Here is a 22,033-nt window from a genome sequence, read left to right on the forward strand (position 1 = left end):
GAAGAACTAACAGCTGGTATCAGGAATTTTGGTTAGTGTTCAAAAGCAGAAAAATCTGTTTTTGTGCTAGACCTTCTCATAGACACTGGTTGTGAAAAATTTTCTCCAATAGAGTGTGATGTCTGCCCTGCAATATTTTGGCATTACAGAAATGTTGTTGCTCACATTATGGCAAACCAGATGGGAGAGAAAAGAAGAGGTCTTATTTGTTTATATGAATGTATTGATGATGTGACTCAAAATCAAGTTATACATAGTCATTTTTTACCAAGCATAGCTGAGTTAGAACTACAGGGAAGTACATCACTAGCTGTTACTCAGAATCCTTCCACAATTGTTTTCTTAAATTCATTTGAATTGGGTTCTGAAGCAAAAAGAACTTGGACAACCATAAGATATATTTGAATAGTTCTTTGCATAGTAAAAAACCCAGAATATTGAAAAGATGTACAGAAACATATACAGGGATAAAGCAAAATATTTGTGATATATGTGACAAGAGCTTTTCTCGTGTAAGCCATTTTAAAAGGCATCAAAGAATGCACATAGGGGAGAAACCCTTCAAATGTGCTGTATGTGAGTAAGCTTTTTCTGAGTCAAGTAGTTTGATTAAGCACAAAAGAGTACACACGGGTGAAAAATCCTTTATATGTGATATATGTGAGAAACCTTTCTCTGTGTCAAGCAATTTGATTAAAAACCAAAGAGTAAACATGGGTGAAACAGTTTAAGTGAGATATATGCAAGAAAGGATATTCTTCTAAATCAAATCTTAATTATCAATTGGTAAATTGTTAGTAAATTAGTTTTTTTCTTACTCAGCCAATTTTTTTCCATTTTTATCAATATGAACATGGCTACAATAAAAAACTTCATTATTGTACACTTTAGACTTTTTCAAGAATGAAAGAAAAATTCTGCATACTCAAAAAATATAAATATAATGTATCTCTAATTTATCTCACATGGGATAATTTTAGATGTATGGCCCTGAACCCCATAGTGAGTCATATTATATGTACAGTAAATTGAACCCTATGGTGGTTTGGTGACTTAAATCGCATGCCGGCAGAAGCACCCGCCAGAACACTTCAATTTTGATGAACATGGCTGGTAGCGCCCTCATGGAAGACCCAAATTCAGATGAAGGGACAGCCTTACCCAGTACCTCTCCATGATTGGTGCCGATCTCTAAGAAGCAGTCATGCTTGTGAAAGACCATTGGGAATGGAGGCAAAGAGTCCCATCTCTCTCTACACTTGACCACCAGCAGGAGCTTTAAGTCAAATAAGTAAGTCAAATTGTTGTTGAAATATCAAATAAAATACTCCTAGAAAACATATTTTCACTGCACAAAAAAATTCCTTTAAAAACTTTGTAAAAAATTAAAATAACTGATTCTGTCCAATTGTTTACACTTTGGCCCCACACATTAATGACAAAAACTAGATTATTTAAAATTGGTAAAAACCTGTTAACTATTAGACAGGAATAATGAATAGAACACCCGTTTTACTAATCTATATTTATAAACTTTTGAAGTTCCCCAAAAATTGTTTTTTTTTGGTCTGATTATTCAGGTTAAACATCAAACAAAAATTGTTATCAAATTGTCTCTCTCAAAAGAATTTCAAAAAGAATTAAGGCAAATGGTTAAAGTAATCATATTGAACAATTTGTTTTCAAAAATGAATCTTGCAAAAAAAAATGAGCTTAAAAAATCCGGCAATTTTCTCACCATGAGGTAATTTAGAAGTAAATTTTAAACTTCTTAGTGCTTCCTACCCTTGTATAAAAAACAAAATTAATACAGATAATGTAGCTCAGAATATCTTTTTGTTCTAGGTATGGCCAATTTATTCAAATTATGTGAGATATACAAAACGTTTAATACAGAAATACAAATATAATTTTAAGTTAAAAATACTAACAAAAGAAATCATATCTTGAATATATATATATATATATATATATATATATATATATATATATATATATATATATATATATATATATATATATATATATATATATATATATATTGCTGAACAAAGGTATGATAGGCATTGATGACCTTATCCATGTCAAAATCCCAAACCCAATCATCAAAGGGCGTCCCAAAGACTTATATGTTATACTTACTCAGTTTATGGCATCTTTGTACATCTGTGCTTGGTTTTGTCCCATACGTTGTTGGTAACAAAGATTACGACGCCTCTGCTCTTTTAACTGCGTGTATCTTTGCTCTTCTTTTTCATTTTTGGTACGCTCTAATTCTCGTTTTTGTTTATCTTCTAACCGCGCGTGTCTCTGCTCTGCTTTTTCATTTTTGATACGCTCTAAACCTCGTTTTTGTTTATCTTCTAACCGCGCATGTCTCTGCTGTTCATTTTCATTTTTCATACACTCTAATTCTCGTTTATCTTCTAACCACGCGTGCCTTTGCTGTTCATTTTAAGTTTTTGTAAGCTCTAATTCTCGTTTTCGTTGGTCTTCTAACTGTGCGTGTCTTTGCTATTCATTTTCAATTTTGATTACTTCAGATACTTTAGCAAATGCTTTTTCTTTAGCTGCCCGTATTGGTGTTTTCGCAAACGTCATAAAATGTCTTGATCCCATGACTTACATGACGTCATTTTTTACGTGCACAACGTCATGGTAATTTTTACTATATGACGTCATTTTCAAAAACCTTAATTAAGGCTCTTAACGATTTTTTCAGACTTCTTACTTATCTAGATCTTTTTGCATGCGAGAATATCCCAAGATATGTATATATATATATATATATATATATATATATATATATATATATATATATATATATTATATATATATATATATATAATCTGTCATAGAATTCTCTTGACTCATAAATAAAGTATACTAAGTAAGACAGCCATAATTACTTTCTTAAGGCACTTTGACCACCTGCTATATTATAATGACTTTAGATTCATTGAGGTTCATTTGTGATTTGAAATTTCACGAAAAATTCTATTACCATATTTTTTCTTGTCTGACTATTTTTCAAAGGAGCAATAGCTTTGTTTTTGCTTTTTTGAGGGATCAGAAGCTTTGTGAAGATGCAAAAGGCTCAAACACTGCGATATTTAGTAGTATTACATTTGAGTAGGATCTTTCATACCTGGCAAATCAGATGTTGAGCAATAGTCTGGATAAAGTACTCCCTCTTATCTGAACCAATTTAGACCTCTGGTTGGCAGTAGGAATAATACTGACCTCCATTAATACCCTGCTTTTTTTCAGAAAGAGGAGAAAACTGTGGGTCAATCCAATCCTCAGTCAGAAGGAAAGAGAGGAAAAGGGCCAGATTAGACCAGGTAACATAAACAAAGTCAACTACAAACGAAGGAATGGCTTAAAATAGATGTCAGCAAGACCACAAAAGTTGTTTTTGTAGATTATGAACTAGCAGGCTTTGTCTGAGAATGGATTGTTATATAATTATTAAGATTTGATTGAGAAGAATCCTCTTTTGCATTTATTACACTTAAACAGCTTCACCAGTGTGTACTCTTTGGTGTCTAATCAAATTGATTGACACAGAAAAAGTTTTCTCACATACATCAGATTTAAAGGGTTTTTCACCTGTGTGTACTCTTTGGTGCTTAATCAAACTGCTTGACTGGGAAAGTTTTTTCACATACATCACATTTGAAAGGTTTTTCCCCTGTTTGCATTCTTTGATGCCTTTTCAAATGGCTCGAATGATAAAAGCTCTTTTCACATACATCACAAATATATTGCTTTATCGCTTTACATATTTTTTTTTAATATTCTAAGTTTTTTAATACGCAAGGAACTATTCAAACATGTCTTATGGTTGTCAAAGGATTTTGCTTCAGAATCCAATTCAAATGAATTTAAACAAACACTTGTAGAAGGATTCTGTGTAACAGCTAGTGATGTACTCCCTTGTATTTCTACAGGGGAGTACATACATTTCACACAAACAAATAGGACCTCTTCTTGTCTCTCCCATCTGGTTTCCCATAATGTGAGCAAAAACATTTCTGTAATGCCTAAATATTGCAGGGCAGATGTCACACTCTATTGGTGAAAGTTCTTCACAGCCAGTGTCTATGTGAAGATCTAGCATAAAAACAGATTTTTCTTATTTTGAACAGAAGCTGCAACGCTGGATACCAGCTGTTAATTCTTCAATAGCCTTCTCTGATAGCTTCTTCACCTTCAAGATTGGTTTTGGGCCAAAGAGTTTTGGTCGATCCACACCACCAGAACTGTATATAGTAGAATGAAGTATCTATATTGTAAAAAATTATTCTATTAATATCAAATACGGTGAAAACTATTCTATAATGAGAGGAACGGTCAGCGCATTAAATTGAAATTTCTGGGGATACTACTACTACTTCCACTGATGTTACTACTCTGGAACTAAATAAATAGTGTTTAAGAGCATCGAAGTTATCTAAATGGAAGTAATGCGATATCTCAGGAGTAGAATGTTGTAACAAGTATAAATTTCAAGGAAAATTCATTTTGATATAAAATTAAGGTGCTTTGGGCTACTAGGGCAATATTAAAAGGCACTGAGTTTATATAGGTTGTCAAAGGGTATATGATTAACGTCTTAGGGACGGCTTAGAATATTAAGTTGGAAACTCTCAGAGCTTGTATTAATACTATTGCTACTATTACTATTAAACTAAAACAAAGAGTGAACTTAAAGTCAGGTTTTTAAAAATGGCACAGATTCAACGTTCCAGGAACAAAACAGGGTATTAAGTCTTATTTTAAGGAACCTTGAGGGGGTATAAAACTAAGCCAAAAGGTGCTGTGTGTATCCAGGTTGTAAAAAAGATGTATGTTCAATATCCAACGAAAATCTAGAGATATTGTATTGGAAATTTCAGACCTTGTTACTAGGGATGTTGAACAAAATCAAAGAACCTGGTGTACATTAAAGTTTCTCAGAAGGTCGTGTTTGTGAAATATCAAGAATTGCTAAATGTATAAAGTTGAAACCTCCAGAGTTTGTTGAAGGGAATGTTTAAGTAAACACTGTTGTTAGAAAGGCGGATCTGCACTATCTGGAATTGCTAAGTGTATTAATGTGAAGCTTCCAAGGTATGTTAGATGCATCTTTAACTAATTTAAAACGCACTGTATGTACATGTATTAAACCTTGCCTACTTTTGATAGCGATAGCTTGTGACTGTCTACTTGTTACTGCTTCCTTCTATAACTACTTGAGACTGCGAATTCTGGCAATTGGAAGAAATTGTGTTTGTAACTACTTTTAACTGTAACTCCAACTAATTGAGACTGCAACCACTTACGAATGTGACTATAACTACTTGTGACCATGACTTTGACTACTTGATGCTGTGACTAATACTACTTACGGCTGCGACAACTTATGATCACTACTGCGAATACTTGGGACTTCGACTGCAACTACAAACTACTGTAACTGCAACTACTACTGTTTCCAAATAAAAAAACTTTAAAGTGAATCCAGGTTGTTAAAATGGCAGTGATGCAATATCTCAGGAATAGAATAAGTTATTAAGTTGAAACTTTTATAGTATGTTTTTAGGAATGTTTAACTGAATAAAAACACAATGTGAACATCCAACTATGTCCAAAGGGCATACCTGTGATATAACCGGAGTTGCTAAAAGTGTTAAGGTAGGTGGAGTAAGGAAGTATTTGGGGAGGTTTTGGTCGCGGATAGGTTTGTATGTTTGCCCAATTTGCAGAGAAAATGAAGATTTAAAGTACTTTTTTTGCAATTGTAAGGAGATGAAAGATTTGACGGCAGACATTTTTGGGATTGGGGTAAAAGGGAGGGTTTGGATGGTGGGAATTAAAAAAAGAATAATTGCAAAGTGGATATTAAGAATGTGGGGAGGTACGCCCATTTAGCCATGCAGCCCAGAGAGAGATTTTTGTAGGTCGGGCGATAGCCGGGACAGCAAATATGTTGTAATTTGTTTTATAAGGCATGCTTGAAGTATTTCATTTTTTTAGCCATGTCCCATGTAGCTTTAAATTATTTACGATATATCGATCATATCTGCAACATTTTGTATAATTATGTTAGTTTTATGGTATTATGTTCCTTATTATGTTTGTTTTTGTTTTACAGTCGTTATTCTTTTTCATTGCTATTATTATATACCATGTTTAGTTATGTGTGTTAGTATCATGTGGTGTAATTTTGTTTTATTTATCTTTTTTGTGATGACCCAAAGCGGCTTTTGTTGTAATAAATATCTATCTATCTATCCATCTATAGATGCTTATACTAATAGTCCTATTATTGCTAGTCTTGCAACATCCACTATTTCTCAGGCTGGGGATATTTAGGTGAAATTTCCAAGAAAAGTTGAGGAGGCTGTTGAACTGAATCAAAACTCACCCTATGCATACCTATTAGCATTATCCCAGGAACGGCTTTGGGTATTAAGCAGGAACTTTCAGTACATGTTAAGCGGTATGCCGAAGTAGCAAAAACGCACTATGTGGGTTGTACTACTACCGCTTCTACAAATTTTACTACTCCTGCTCATTCTACTGATGCCGTGGGTACTAAGATGAAACATTCAGGGAGTGTTGAGGGGGATGTTGAACCAAATAATAATAAAAAAAGAAATAGATGAACGCACGTTATCAATCGGACTTTTCAGCTATATCTCGGAAACAGCTCCGACTATTAAGTTGAAACTATACGTACATATTAAGGGGAAAAGGTGTTGAAATAACGAAAAATACTATACGCATTCTTATGCTAAGACTAAGGGTATTAAGATGAAACTTTCTGGATATGCTGAAGCAGATTTTGGATTGAATTAAAAAACACAGTAGGTTGGGATCATTTTAAAAGATCACACGAAGAATATATCATCACCTCTTAGAGCATAAAGTTGAACCTTTCTGGGTATATTAAGAGGAATGTTGAACTAATGAAGATTGGTATGCTACCACTTGTAGTTGTAGTAGCACTGCTACTGCTACTCGTTTAACTAGTCTTACTGTTATCAAACATACTTTTCAGCTATATTCCAGAAACAGCTTAGAGTATAAAGTTGAATATTAAAGGTGAAAGGTGTTGAAAGATTGAAAAGAAATATTTGCATGCTTATACTAAGGCTAAAGGTATCAAAGTAAGACTTTTCTGGTGTGTTGAAGGAGATTAGGAACTGAATTAAAAACACAGTGTGTTGGGAAGATGTCAGAAGATCATATGAGCAATATATCGTCACTTCTTAGAGCATTAAGTTGACCCTTTTAGGGCATTTTAGAGGAATGTTTAGCTAATGGAAAGACAGTATGGGTATACTACTCAAAGTAATAGTAGTAATACTGCTACTACTACTAGTTTTACTAAGACTAAGGGTATAAAGGTGAAACTTTCAAATATTGTAGAGGAGGATGTCAAACTGAATAAAAAAAATATGGAGGATTTCAAAAGCACATCGTGAATATCCTAGGAGCGGCTTAGGCTATTATGTTAAAAAATTTGGGTTTTGAGAGGGATTTTAAACTAACCTAAAGGCACTTTAACACAGTATGTTGGCATGATGTCAAAAGATCATATGAGTAATGTGTCATCACCTCTTAGAGCAACAAATTGAACCTTTCGGGGTATATTAAGAGGAATGTTGAACTAATGAAAAGACAGTTTGGGTATGCTACTTCTTGTAGTAGCAATAGTACTGCTACTAGTTCTACTATTATGAAGATTAAGGGTATAGAAGAGAAACTTTCAGAGATATTTGAGGAGGATGTCAAACTGAGTGACAAAAAAATATGTATATGATATCAAAAGCATATCGTGAATATCCCAGGAACGGCTTAGGCTATTATGTTGAAATTTTAGGGTATCAAGAGGTATTTTGTACTATCCAAAAGGCATTATATGCATATTACTAGTGCTGCTACTGCTATTCAAGGGATGTTGAAAACTAAATGTATAAGGTGGAATCTTACGCAGAAATTGAGGTGTATTGATGTTAATAAAACCAAACTATGGGAATAAAGGCTATCAAAAGTGTGCATCAGTAATATTTATTGAAATCTAGTTATAATTGAAATTTAATAGGTTATGTGCCCATGGAATTCTTTCAAGTGACAACCAGGCCCACTATAATAAAAGGTTGCATCTCTGACCTATAGTAATAAATTGCAACTATTACGGCACAGTGATTGGATGTTGAAGTAACTTTAAGGCACTATATGAATGCTACTATTGCTAATATTACTACTATTATCATTACTATCGCTTCAACTGCTCCTGTTAGTTATATTTCTACTACGAATAATACGACACTAAGGATAGAAAAGGATTAACTTAAAACTTTCAGAGAATGGTGAGGGTGGTGTTAAATAAAATTTAAAAACACAATGTGCAGACATTTTGTCACAAAAGCGTGTCAACAATATTTCGGGAACAGCTTAGACTATTAAGTTGAAATTTTCAGGGCATTGAAATAAATCAAAACACATTGTACCCTCTAATCACAATGTATGCACTAGTAGTATCCTTTTATGTACTTTAAGTGGGGTCCTACCCCAATGTATTACTGGAGTTGCCAACGTCTTTTTTTATATAATTCCCAGAATATGCAAATTGGTTTCCGAGAAATTAAGAATGATGCGTTATCTTGTATTGCATAATTATTCAGGTTGTTGATATAACAATACAATGAATAAAAGCCGGATCCTGTCCCGATGTACTATTGGAGTTGCTAATACCATTTTTGCTTTGCATGAATATGCAAACCGGTTTCCGAGAATTTTGCGAATTGCATGAATGATATCTGGTATTGCCTTGTCATTCATGTTCTTGATGAAACAAAACAATGAATACAAGCAGGCCCAAATCTTGATTTCCGAGATTTTCTTGGCATTTTTCAGAGAATCTCAAGAATGATGCATTGTCTGGTATTGCGTAATCATTCATATTATCGGTGAAACAATACAATACGTTCTGTGACAGCCCTCACATCTGGTCATTTGAGATAACAACTTATCCAAGAACATTTTTAGCTTAGTAAGCAGTTTTCCATTGATTTTATAAAATTTATGTCTAATTTAGGTATCGAACACGAGACCCATAATTTCCTATTGTAAAAGAACGACACGTTACTCGACTGAATTAACAAGTCATTGATGATCTTATTTTCTTAGAAATAAATAGCGACGAAGACCACACTGCCTTTCCATAAAAAAGAACAAAAGCACGAAGAACCTATTTCCGAAAAGTATGTCCCTGATAAAGTTTAGTTCTGCCGTGATGTGGGAATCAGAACAATTGTTTAGGGCACGATCGACGAGGGATATTATGACAGCTCTTTTAACTTGTGGGGGGTGGTTTGATACGAATAATTAAGCTTCGATAAATTCAATTTTACTATTTATAAAAAAACAACAAAAAATAATAGATATTTGCATTTTAAATCAAACCACCTCCCACAAGTTAAAAGAGCTGTCTTAATATCCCTCGTCGATCTTGCCCTACACATTCGTTCTGATTCCCACATCACAGCAGAACTAAACTTTATCAGGGACATACTTTTTGGAAATGGGTATCCTATTTTATTTATTAATAGTGTAATTAACTGTACACCGAAAAGACACTCCCGTAAACTTAATGATAGTTTACCATGTGAGATTTCCGACCAGCCCTCAAACATAATTTACCTCCCCTATATCCCAAAAATCACTACAAATCTTAAAAAAGTTTGCACACAAAATAATCTGTATATAGTATTCACAAATAATTTCAAAATAATAAATTTTCTAAATTCTGGTAAAGATAAAACCCCAGTTACTCGCCAAAGAAGGGTCTATCAATTACCATGCGTTTGTGGCAAATACTATGTAGGTAGAACACATCAGAATTTAGAAAAACGCATACAACAGCGTAAAGATGATATTGTCAAAGCTTTAAATTCTAATATTTCTACTGTTTCATTTGATTCTGGTTTTGGGAGCCATGTATTTGAAAATCCTAGCCATAGTATACTTTTTGATAAATCCGCCCTTATTAGCAATGACCTTGGCATAAAACGGGTAGTCCGAGAAGCCATTGAAATCAGACTTAAGAATTATAATAATATTTCCTTAAATAGGGACTTGGGGGAATATGCACTAAATGCTCTATACACAAATTCAAATAAAAATGATCTTACAAAATATTTTAAAAAGCCAAAAGACATTAACACAGAACCCGTCGCAAAAAGACCTTTGAGGTTAGCTACCAAAAAGGCTGGATTAGCCATAAGAACGCGTTTTAAATTATTTTTCTTTCATCTCATTGAATCGCCTTGTTTTACCTCACTGTTTATCAGTCGTGGTTGAAATTCGCTGAAGTAAGGATGCTGGGACTACTTTGAAAAAAAAATTATTTTTGGTTTTATTGATCAAATGTTGTTGTGTCTTTTTTCTTTTTATTATTTTTGTCTTGCTGCGGACGACCCTTGAACATAGGGCCAAAATAATAATTCATATTATCTTCACTGTCTCGCAAAAAGATTTCCCTATTGTTCTTCGTGCTTTTGTCGTTTGTTCTTAGAAATACATTCTAGGCAATCAATGTATTGTATCTGGGACATCAGCCAACTGGTATTAGGCGTCACAATATCGTAACAAAATAATTGCGCAATCGATTTCTCAATTGGAAGCACCTCGGTTTTTCATTAACGGGGCTTGTGTATGAGTTTGGTTTTCCAATTCACCTCCAGGGCCCCATGTCCCCCTTCATGGCCCCCGAGTGAGAGAGAGATAAAAACACGTACAATCACACAGAGTTAGACACGGAAATATGCGAACACACACTAAGACTTACAGGCATAGTGAGAAAGAAAGACAAAACACCTACAATCACAAAGATCCACACAATGAAAACATGCAAAAACCCACTCAGCCTGTGTGTCTGAAACTCACTAAGCTTGCGTGTCTGAGAGAGTGTTTGCATTTTTCTTTGTGTGCCTCTGGGTGATTGTAGGTCTCTCTCTCTCTCTCTCTCTCTCTCTCTCTCTCTCTCTCTCCCTCTCTCTCTCTCTCTCTCTCCCTCCCCCCCTCTCTCTCTCTCTCTCTCTCTCTCTCTCTCTCTCTCTCTCTCTCTGTCTCTCACTATGCCTGTGTGTCTGAGCGGGTGTATGCATCTTTTTATGTCTGAATCTGTGCCATTTTTAAAAACCTGACTTTAAGTTCACTCTTTGTTTTAGTTTAATAGTAATAGTAGCAACAGTATTAATAAAAGCTCTGAGAGTTTCCAACTTAATATTCTAAGCCGTCCCTAAGACGTTAATCATATACCTTTTGACAACCTATATAAACTCAGTGCCTTTTAATATTGCCCTAGTAGCCCAAAGTACCTTTATTTTATATCAAAATGAATTTTCCTTGAAATTTATACTTGTTACAACATTCTACTCCTGAGATATCGCATTACTTCCATTTAGATAACTTCGATGCTCTTAAACACTATTTATTTAGTTCCAGAGTAGTAACATCAGTGGAAGTGGCTGGATTAGCCATAAGAACGCGTTTTAAATTATTTTTCTTTCATCTCATTGAATCGCCTTGTTTTACCTCACTGTTTATCAGTTGTGGTTGAAATTCGCTGAAGTAAGGATGCTGGGACTACTTTGAAAAAAAAATTATTTTTGGTTTTATTGATCAAATGTTGTGGTGTCTTTTTTCTTTTATTAGTTTTTTGTCTTGCTGCGGACGACCCTTGAACATAGGGCCAAAATAATAATTCAAATTATCTTCACTGTCTTGCAAAAAGATTTCCCTATTGTTCTTCGTGCTTTTGTCGTTTGTTCTTAGAAATACATTCTAGGCAATCAATGTATTGTATCTGGGACATCAGCCAACTGGTATTAGGCGTTACAATGTCGTAACAAATTAATTGCACAATCGATTTCTCAATTGGAAGCACCTCGGTTTTTCATTAACGGGGCTTGTGTATGAGTTTGGTTTTCCAATTCACCTCCAGGGCCCCATGTCCCCCTTCATGGCCCCCGAGTGAGAGAGAGATAAAAACACGTACAATCACACAGAGTTAGACACGGAAATATGCGAACACACACTCAGACTTACAGGCATAGTGAGAAAGAAAGACAAAACACCTACAATCACAAAGATCCACACAATGAAAACATGCAAAAACCCACTAAGCCTGTGTGTCTGAAACTCACTAAGCCTGCGTGTCTGAGCGAGTGTTTGCATTTTTCTGTGTCTGCCTCTGTTTGTGTGTAGGTCTCTCTCTCTCTCTCTCTCTCTCTCTCTCTCCCTCTCTCTCTCTCCCCCTCTCTCCCCCCCTCTCTCTATCTCTCCCTCTCTCTCTCTCTCTCTCTCTCTCTCTCTGTCTCTCACTATGCCTGTGTGTCTGAGCGGGTGTATGCATGTTTGTTTGTCTGAATCTGTGTGATTGTAGGTCTTTTGTCTCTTTCTCTCACTATGCACGTGTGTCTGAGCAAGTTTTTGCATGTTTACATGTCTGATTCTGTGTAATTGTAGTTGTTTTTCGTCTCTCTCTCTCTTCCTCTCTCTTTCTCTCTCTCTCTCTCTCACTCTCACCATGCCTGTGTGTCTGAGCGGATGTTTGCATGTTTCATTTTCACTTAAAAAAAAAATATGACGCGAATTTAGCCTTCCAGTTTACAAAAAAATACTGTTTGAAAATATACAATTAAATAAATAGTTTCGATGACCAACCATAGAGTACCACTGGGGGCAGCCGCATAAAATGAAGTGTTATCACGAACATTATTTTTCTAATCTGAAAAATTACGAGTAACATATATTTAACATCTTCATTTCATATTTTGAAAATATTACAAGTAATTTTTTTGTTTTAAGTATATTTTATCTCATTTTAAGATGTGAAAAAAAGTTGGCATTTTTTTCCAAAAAAAATCTTGATAAAAAAAGTGTTACTACAAACATTATTTTTCTAAGAGTAAAAATCACGAGTAACATATCCATCATTCTCATTTCGTATTTTGAAAATGTTAAATTTGAACTTCTTTTGTTTTAAGTATACTTCATGTGATTTTATGACATATAAAAAAAAGTTGAAAAAAATCGATGTTAAAAAATTATAAAAATTGAAAGTTAAAAAAAATGCAAACTTCCACAAAATGTCCAAGGGGTGTCGTATCATTGCCTAAAATGTATACGACTTTATTAATTTTGACTTTATGAATATCCCCAATACTATGTAATCCTTTTCAAAAGTTATTGGCTAGCAGTCTGCATCCCCTCAGATATCACTCTTCGGAAATTTAAATAATTATTGTTAAGACATCTCCCCAAAAAAGTTCTTTTAAGGAGTCACCATTCCCTCAGATTTAGCCTTTGTTGTTAAGTGGTTAAAATTTCAAGCCTTTACCGGTTTCATTCAATCCAATTAATAACAAGCCTTCATATTATTGACATTTTGATTTGTTTTGATATTCATGTCCATGTAAGAATTATGCGACAAAATTGACAAGAAATCTAACACGTCTCTGTATGTAGGTCAAATTCCTGAAGAAACAATATCTATGTATCCTCTGTAATGCATACTATTTCTGCTCAGAGTGTCTCAGGATTTTTCTTAGTGGTGGTATATGTAGAACATGACTCTAGTGTGCAGGTTATGTCTCAGGCTATTTTTAGTGACCCATATTGGGAGTGCCCACAGTATGTAATGATATACATGCCCGTAGTAAATGATTTTTCTGGTCGGAGTCCAATAGTCTCCCATATTTGGTGTTACGATTGGATGTAAGCACACTGCACGGTTGGAAAAACTGATTTTCTGATCAGTCTAAAGAATATATTAGTCTTGCCGGTGTACTGGCAAGGTTTAGTGTACCATATAAGGCAATATCTTCTGAATAAATGGTCTTACCGGTGGTCTTGTTACTGTATTGCATAGAATAGATGGTCTTGACGTTGTAGTGCCTATTGCTATACTACTATTGTGAACAATGCTTGATGATTTTTCAAAAACTTTCTTTACTTAAACTATTGCTTGTCCGTTTGCAATAAAAAGCTCTGTGAATTCGGAATTTGCTTGATTCTGTCTTGGAGTTTAACTGCTTGCTATTCAAATTAATGCAGAAAAATGTATGCTCCTCAGGCGGGAAACCCTTCTAATGTACGCCAAGCTGGGATGCCAAATGGACACTTTTAGTGGCTTTTGGACATTTTTTCACTCTGAGGGACACCGGGACACTCTTGGGTCAAAAAAGGCAGCTTTTTGAAAAAAAGACACTTTTTGGACATTTTTCCAAATCAAAACCAAATGTTTGTACTTTCTTTTTTTTATAAATACGACTGCTTTTAATTTTCACTTTACTTTTAAGCTTTGGTAACGGCTTGGGGATTTTTCTTAGATGTTTTTGCGCCCTGCATGAGCACCATTTATTAACCGAATACGACCTTAAGTCTTAACCAATTTGTTATGTTAGAACTATCGATTTCATCTTTTTCTTCTATCTTTCGGTTGCAGTTTTTCATCAAGTCGGTTACCTTCAAAGACCCATCTACAGATTGTGGTAAAGTCACCAAGGTTACTGTGAAGATTAGAAAGAATGAGTGATGGGTCAGCCATGGCTTCCGCTTTCTGTATACATCTCTGTTGTGTTTGACCTTTTATACGTGGATATTATTTCACTTTTGCTATAGAAAAAAAGGAGTATCGCAGAAAAGCTGTTGCAGCTCGATTTTATTTATAGCCCCTAGCCAATGTTTCTGTTCTATATCCTGTACTTTCAGCTGTGATTTTTTGTCAAACACTGGTTGCCAGTTTCTATCGAGTATAACTCAAGCTAATTCATTTCAATCGACCTTGTATTCTCACTGTAGTAGGTCTCAAGATACGTCAGCTTTGCTCAGGGGTAATTCTAAATGTTCAGAAAACGGCAAGATAGAGGAGTTGTTAAACGATTTTAACCACTTGACCAATCAGTTGACTGAGCGGTTAAGTATATTGACGTCTTTTGTTTAACTTTAAAACCATGTAGTTAAAAATATACTTTTGGTTGCTACAGCCGTTCGGACCTTGTTGCGCCCCAAAGATCCTTAATTGGTACCTAAGAAAAACGACTCGCATCTTTTTCGCATAACTTATGAAAATGCCGAATTGAAAATGAATCTCTATGGTTGGTTCTTTACTTTTCGACTATGATAGGTAGCGGTATCGATAATGGAAATAAAATTTCGCTCTGTTGACATTCTCATGACGATTTTTTTATGTCATCTCTTCAATTTGAACTAGCACTTTATTGGTAGCGTTAATGTCAAAGCTGGAAATACCTGCAGAACTCATGCAGGTAACAGACCACGAGGTAGCAGAACAAAGAGGGTTGAATTTCACAGGTGTTTTGGCAATTTTTTCACAGGTTTTGAAAATTCATAGTGGTAACCCTGTCTACTGGCTAATTGTCTAGTGTGACACTAAAAAGTGTCCGTTTTTGGCTGATTTGTACACTTGTCCCTAAAAGTTTTGGCAACCCTGACGCCAAGTGGAATTTTTAATTTTAATGGATAACTGGCATCATTTACTATTGTTTTCAGGAGGGGTATCACGTATTGCAGGAGGGGGCGCCCCTTCCCTAGTGTTCATGGCTAGTCAGATAAAAAACGTTAGTCAGTAAAAAAATTGATTTGCTCAATTTTACATTGAAATGATAAATGTGCTGATGGAAATATAACACATCAAATCAATCACAGAAGATCAGTCACTTGGTAACAAACAAAAATGAAGCGATCTGAATTGCAATATTTTCAAAATCTTAGGGTAAAAATTACTGGAAAATTTGTCGAATTCATTTTCACCACCTTCTCAAAATGTTGTGACTAGTTATGCATGTTTTGTCCTAGTTCCACCTAATTATTTCTGTGCACCGTCTTCATTGGACAGCTTTTTTTCAGTTGTCATTAATTTAATCTTTTCTTTAACTGTTATCTTACCCTGCTGCGATAACTGAACTCCCCAAACTACAAAGAAAATAATTTAGGTAAACAGAAATATACGAATAAATACTGCAGGATATTCTTCGCCATACATTCTGCCTTTATTTTTGAATATAGGCTTTAGGTTGACTATTCAAAAAGGCTTCTGGCTTCATTGTTTTATTAGTCAGACTTTCTATCTGGCTCCGCCTGTACAAAAGTGCAGCCAGTCCAAAGTCTGGAAATAGGAGGAAGGGTTAGGCAGAGAATTTGTGTCCCTCTCCCGTCAAAACTAATCAGTAATTGAAACAATCAATGAAGAATAGACCACTTAGATGACGACAGTAAGGAATAGCCCTCGGACTGATTTTATGGACACGAAACAGCCTCTTAGATTTGGTTTTTGGAATCTACCGACAGTGTGGCAGCTCACCAAAACTGAAGAAGTCCTGCAAGAAGTAGCTGCCTATAATCTTGACATAGTAGCACTTTCAGAAGTGAGATGGACCGGTTTCGGCAAAGAAACACTTGATAATGGCCAAACAATAATCTACTGTGGACCCGAAAAGAAACGTGAAGCTGGAGTAGCAATGCTAATGTCCTGAAAGGCAGATAAGTCTCTCATCAGTTAGACTCTTGTAAAGGATAGAGTAATGTTTGCGAGGTTCCAGGAACACCACATCAAAGTGACTGTAGTCACCTGTTTTGCACCAACGAATGATACTGAAGAGGTGGTTAAAGAGCGCTTCTATGACACTCTTAACCCATTAGTGCTCAACGATCCCATTCGGGAGCGTCTCATTTTGATTTTTGTTTCCCTAAGGCAGCATCTCGGGCAAGTTTTAGGCTTTCAATAGAAATCTAAGGCTATCCAGCAACTTCCTTAAATTTTCTGTGCCTTGAATTGGAATCAGGTGAGTTTTCAGGAATTTCCGAAATCTAGCTAAAAGTCAGTTTTTGGGAACCAGCAGTTTCGGGCGAGACGCTAGCAAAGATGAATGATTGAAATATCTTGTTTTGGTGTTTTAGAACTCTGTACTTAACGACCTTAGAATCTTTGGAGCGCTCATATTAAAATAACCACAGAGTAAGGACACAGTATCGGATAACTAAAAGTTTTCCCTATTGGGAATGTTGGGTGTTCTGGCCCCACAAAATGTTTTACGGATCTGCAACTGACGGTATATTTCATTTTGCAGATGGCCCCCAAACGGTATGTATCTGTGAAAGAAGCTGTAGCTATACTAGACGAACTAATTGATGATGAGGAAGAGATTGATATGGTCATAATTCCCCTTGTTGTGGGGGTAGTCAGTGACGAAGAAGAGGGAGACGAGGGCAACAGAGACTCTTTAAATGATCTTCCAAGTGATGTTGCAGGGACGATAGAGCTTGATATCATCCATTCTTCCGTAACAGACGATGTAGCTGAAGATAACCCATCCAGGCTTCCTGTTGCTTCTACTTTGGATGCTGATGATTTAGACGACGTCCCACTAAGCTGTCGTGGAAAAACACCCCAACAGTATCGCAAAGACAGTCTTTAAAACCCACCTCTAAAAATTCTGGAACTACGAAAAAAACCAAAGGGATATGCCAAAATATAAAAAGAAAGCACAGTCTGGAGATCTTCCATCAGAATCACTACCTAGACTGGGAGAAAAGGTCAGTCATATAATAAACATGTCTGAATTTGAGGTTTGTCGTCAGTTCTCTGACGAAATAGTTCGTGCTACGATCATACGGGAAACAGCACAATATACTTCTCAGAATGGTGACATCAGCTTCACATTGAGCTTTGAAGAACTTCATAATATTTTGGGAATTGTGCTACTATCAGGATATGATCGCCCTCTAACTGAGAGCATGTACTGCTCCTGGTCAGACGACCTATTCATTCCTATAATTGGACAAGTCATGAACCGCAACAGATTTCTGAAGATAAAGAAGAACATGCACTTTGCAAATAATAATGAGCCCGCCTGCTTTTAAATAGAAGAATAATGAGCTCCAGGAAAGTGACACGATGGCTAAAGTGAGGCCACTTGTAGATGGTGTGAACACCAAACTTTAGCAATATGGGACTTTCTATCAGAAACTTTCCTTGGACGAACAAATCATACCTTTCTTTGGTTGTCATAGCTTAAAATATTTATCCGAGGAAAATCGATGTGATTTGGATACAAAGCATGGGTGCTAGCTTGTTCTCATGGATATTCGTACAAAATCGATCATTACTGTGGGAGGAGTGAGTAACAGCCAGCAACACTCCTAGGTACACGGGTGGTCACAAACCTATTTTGTCTGTTGTTGAAAATGCAGCCCATCACGGAGTCTTCTTTGATTATTTCTTCACAAGCCACGATCCTCTCACACAGCTCCACACGCAAGGATTTTATTGCCACAGGCACTTTGCGTGAAAACTGCTTGAAGGGATGTAGTCTTGAAGAAACCAAAGCTATGGAAAAGAAGGAACGCGGTTATTATGACTACAGGTCAGATGGAGTAGTTTTGGCTGTCAAGTGGAAAGATAGCAAAGCCGTTTGTGTAGCAACCAACTATGACTCCATAGAACTGCTTCATCAGGCAAAAAAAATACTCAGTGGTGGAGCGCAAAGATGTTCCAATTTGACAGCCACGCCTTATTAGAAATTACTATTAAGGAATGGGATGCGTTGACCAAGTCGATAATGCTTTGTCGGCATACTGACCAATTTTGCGTGGAAAAAAGTGGTATTAGATCATAGGCCAAAATCTTCTTTGCACGCTCATGGTCACAGCTTGGTGGTTCTACCATTAATTGCATGATGGTGACGTGGCTGGAAAGATTGCACAGCTTGAATTCCTCCGTAAAATGGTTCAGGGTGTTTTCAACAACGAACCCAACTGTCCAGGTCATAGTGGAAGCTGAGGATCTCTACGGATGTACCCTAAGAAATCAACCACTCAGGTACTGCTGACAGCGAAGAATCAGGGTCGATGCCAAGTATGCAAAAAAAAATGCACGGCTAGAGTGCAGAGAGAGCTGCGTCAAATTTCACTTGCAACGGTGCTACGAGCAATTCCATGCCTAACTTGGATTCGTCTTATATACTAATTTTCAATAAACATGACAAAAGATATGAATCCATATATTTCCTTCAGTTCCAAAGACAACATTACTTCCCAACGTTCCCATATTGGAACATGGCACCATGGTTACACCGTTGGTGCGAAAAAATATTTGGCACCTCAAATCTTTATGTTAGAATCCTATTTCACTGTGCACCAGCAGTAGAATACCATATATTTAAAATATAAGATTCTTTCCTTCTAAAGATGATTCGGGCAGAAATTAAACGTCCCCTAATTGAGTTCAAATACCGCTTCCAAGAGTGTAAATTCTTAATCAGCAAAAAGAGAAATCGCATTTCTAGCTTCAGTCAGACAACGACGCTGGTCGTTCGAATTTCGCTAACATAACTAGTAGCAAGAAAAATGCTAAGTACGATATTTCTAAGGAAGTTTAAATGGCAAAAAAATCGTGTGAACGCCTGAATCATCTGAAAAATCTTAAAGAATTCATTGGACGAAAGATTTACATCCTTGGTCCTCTTGGGCCAATGGCGGGCAGTCCTTACAGCGCAGGACAAAAGAACTGCGTTTGGGAGTGGGGTAAATGTGTTTTTTAATTTTAATATGAAGTCAGATCTGAAACGATTAGTACGAAATTATTGTATTTTGGTCACCGTTATTGTCATAGAAGTGACCGTTCCTGTGCGACTAAGCATGTAAGTCCAATAAATCTATTGTCTTTTTATCTGTGTTTATTTCATTTATATGTCTGCGTCTAGTCCAATAATAGGTAACTAGTTCGTATGTCTCCAAGGTAAATGCTCCCAAAGGAATCTGATCTCCAGATAGTCCGAGAAGAAGAGGCCACATTTATATGTCTACATATTCAATTTTCTCTCATTAATTGAGAGCGGCGCTAGCCTAGTTGACACAATCCCCAGCGCTATAAGCGGCGCTATCGGAGAAATTTCTATCACCACAAACAATAAGTTTTTCCATTACTACAAATAATTTTTCTATCGCTACAAAAATAATGCTTCTATTGCTACAAATGGCGCGTGTCGGAAATTGGAGGAAAACTGCGAACTAGTTAGGCTATTTAAACTTTGTAATTTGAATTTAATTGTTGGAGAGATACAGACATATAAGTAAATTGATTAGGCCTATAACCGCTAGGCTACAATAGGAAACCCCTTTTATCTTATAGGAGATAATAGCCTACCCCAAAATAGTTTACGTAAAATTTTAAGTTGATATAAACGCAAAAAAAAAATATGGACGACCTAAACGAGTTATTAATAGTGCAAAAGTCAGTCGAAAAAAACATAGAGAACACAAAATCTATACCAGAGTACAATGGTCAGTCAGATATTGACGAATTTAATATCCAATTGACCCAGTTTGTACAATTAACAAAAACAGACGTTGGAACACTGAAAAACATGTTGATTCTACGATTAAGAGGCCAGGCATTAACGTTTCTAAGACAGGTTGAACATACCATAGGCAATGACGCCAACTTGCCAATAAATACGTTTGATAACTTGTTAAAAGCATTCAAAGAGATGTTTATAGAAACCAGTTCTATAAATAAATTAAAACACGAAGTAGTAAGCTTTGATTTTTCGCAAAATATAAGGGAATATCTCGATAACATACGCATTCCTGTAGAAGCAAAATACGGAAGTGGTTCGGGGCAACTGTATGAAAAAGTCATACTAAATACCTTTTTGCAAGGGCTACCCCCAAAACTATATAGAGCAGTAATATCAAAAAATATTCAGACGTTAGATCTTGCAGTCCAAGAAATAGAGCGATTAATCGAAGTTTATAAAATGGTTGCTAATCATATTAGTGAAAAAAAAGATAGCTTGGGTGATTCAAGAACAAACCCAATTTTCAAGGGTGATCAAGCGTCACCCAATTTATTTTCAAGGAATAACTCCCCAGTGGCACAAAGAAACAAGACGCCCGAACCCGCTAGGTAGAAAACATTACGTTTTCAGTCGATTAACCCTACAATAATAAGGTGCCATAACTGCAATCGTGTTGGCCACATAACAAGAAAGTGCCACTATGTCCCCAATCCCATACCAAGAAAGGCTGTCGGTAATACGGAAAATTACGGTAACCATTTGTTCAGAAGAACAAATTTTAGAACCGGTCGTGCAGTAGGCTATAGCCAGGGGGGATCGTGCCAATCGGAACCTTATAAGGCGTACCAACCAAATTTATATAACCCTCTCCCCCACAGGGAAACTTATTACCGATTTGAAAACCCAAATACTCGCCAAGGCCAATATAATGCGAGAATGCCATATAGAAATCACAAAAATTTGCCGACAAGGAATGAAAATTTTGTCAGCCAACAGTAATGGCAGTCAACTCCAGCAAATGGCACTGACATGAGACATTCACATTACCATAATAATACATGGAGAAGACAGGCAGACTTAAATCATTTAAATATGCCTACAGAAACTAATACGCCGGAATATCTATTGCAGGCATTGAAAAATAAAATAAATCCCCAGGAAAATGTTCCGGGCCCCTCAGAACCATAAATTGGACCCAGAGGATGCCAGAAATGTTTAATAGGTCCAGAACAATACTAGTGCCTTCTTGTAGTGATATTATTAACAAGTTACCCATATTTAATGATTTTTGTGTAGAAAACGTATACTTTAGGGCCTTAGTTGACAGCGGACCTACTGTAAATATAATAAACTCTTGTGTATTTAAAAGCTTGCCTCTGCACATTAAACGACAGAGCTGCCCTAATAATCCCAATTTAACAAGCGTGACAGGTCATAAATTAAATGCAAAAGGGTCAATTTGCCTAAACTTAAAAAGAGACAATAGAACATTCATGACAAATTTTATTAAATGTGATAATCTCCCATATGAAGCTATTATAGGGGCAAATTTTCTAAGGTCTAATAGAATACTATTAGACGTAGACAACGAGAAGTTTGTCAATCAAGCCAACGTGAGTGATAAAAGTCAGACCTTACGAAATCGTGACAGT

At 35.9% G+C, this 22,033-nt stretch overlaps 1 long non-coding RNA gene across 1 annotated transcript; it reads left to right on the plus strand.

Annotated features, from left to right (window-relative positions):
* Window positions 1-935: 935 nt before the first annotated feature.
* Window positions 936-6,278, plus strand: LOC148943935 (uncharacterized). Its single transcript, XR_016142954.1, has 2 exons — window positions 936-1,291; window positions 3,271-6,278. It is a non-coding gene; the product is annotated as an uncharacterized LOC148943935 (long non-coding RNA).
* Window positions 6,279-22,033: the final 15,755 nt, after the last annotated feature.

The sequence above is a fragment of the Artemia sp. Qi Xiang Cuo genome, chromosome 15 (genome assembly GCF_049724085.1).
Source record: "Artemia sp. Qi Xiang Cuo chromosome 15, ASM4972408v1, whole genome shotgun sequence".
Lineage (NCBI taxonomy): Eukaryota > Metazoa > Arthropoda > Branchiopoda > Anostraca > Artemiidae > Artemia > Artemia sp. Qi Xiang Cuo.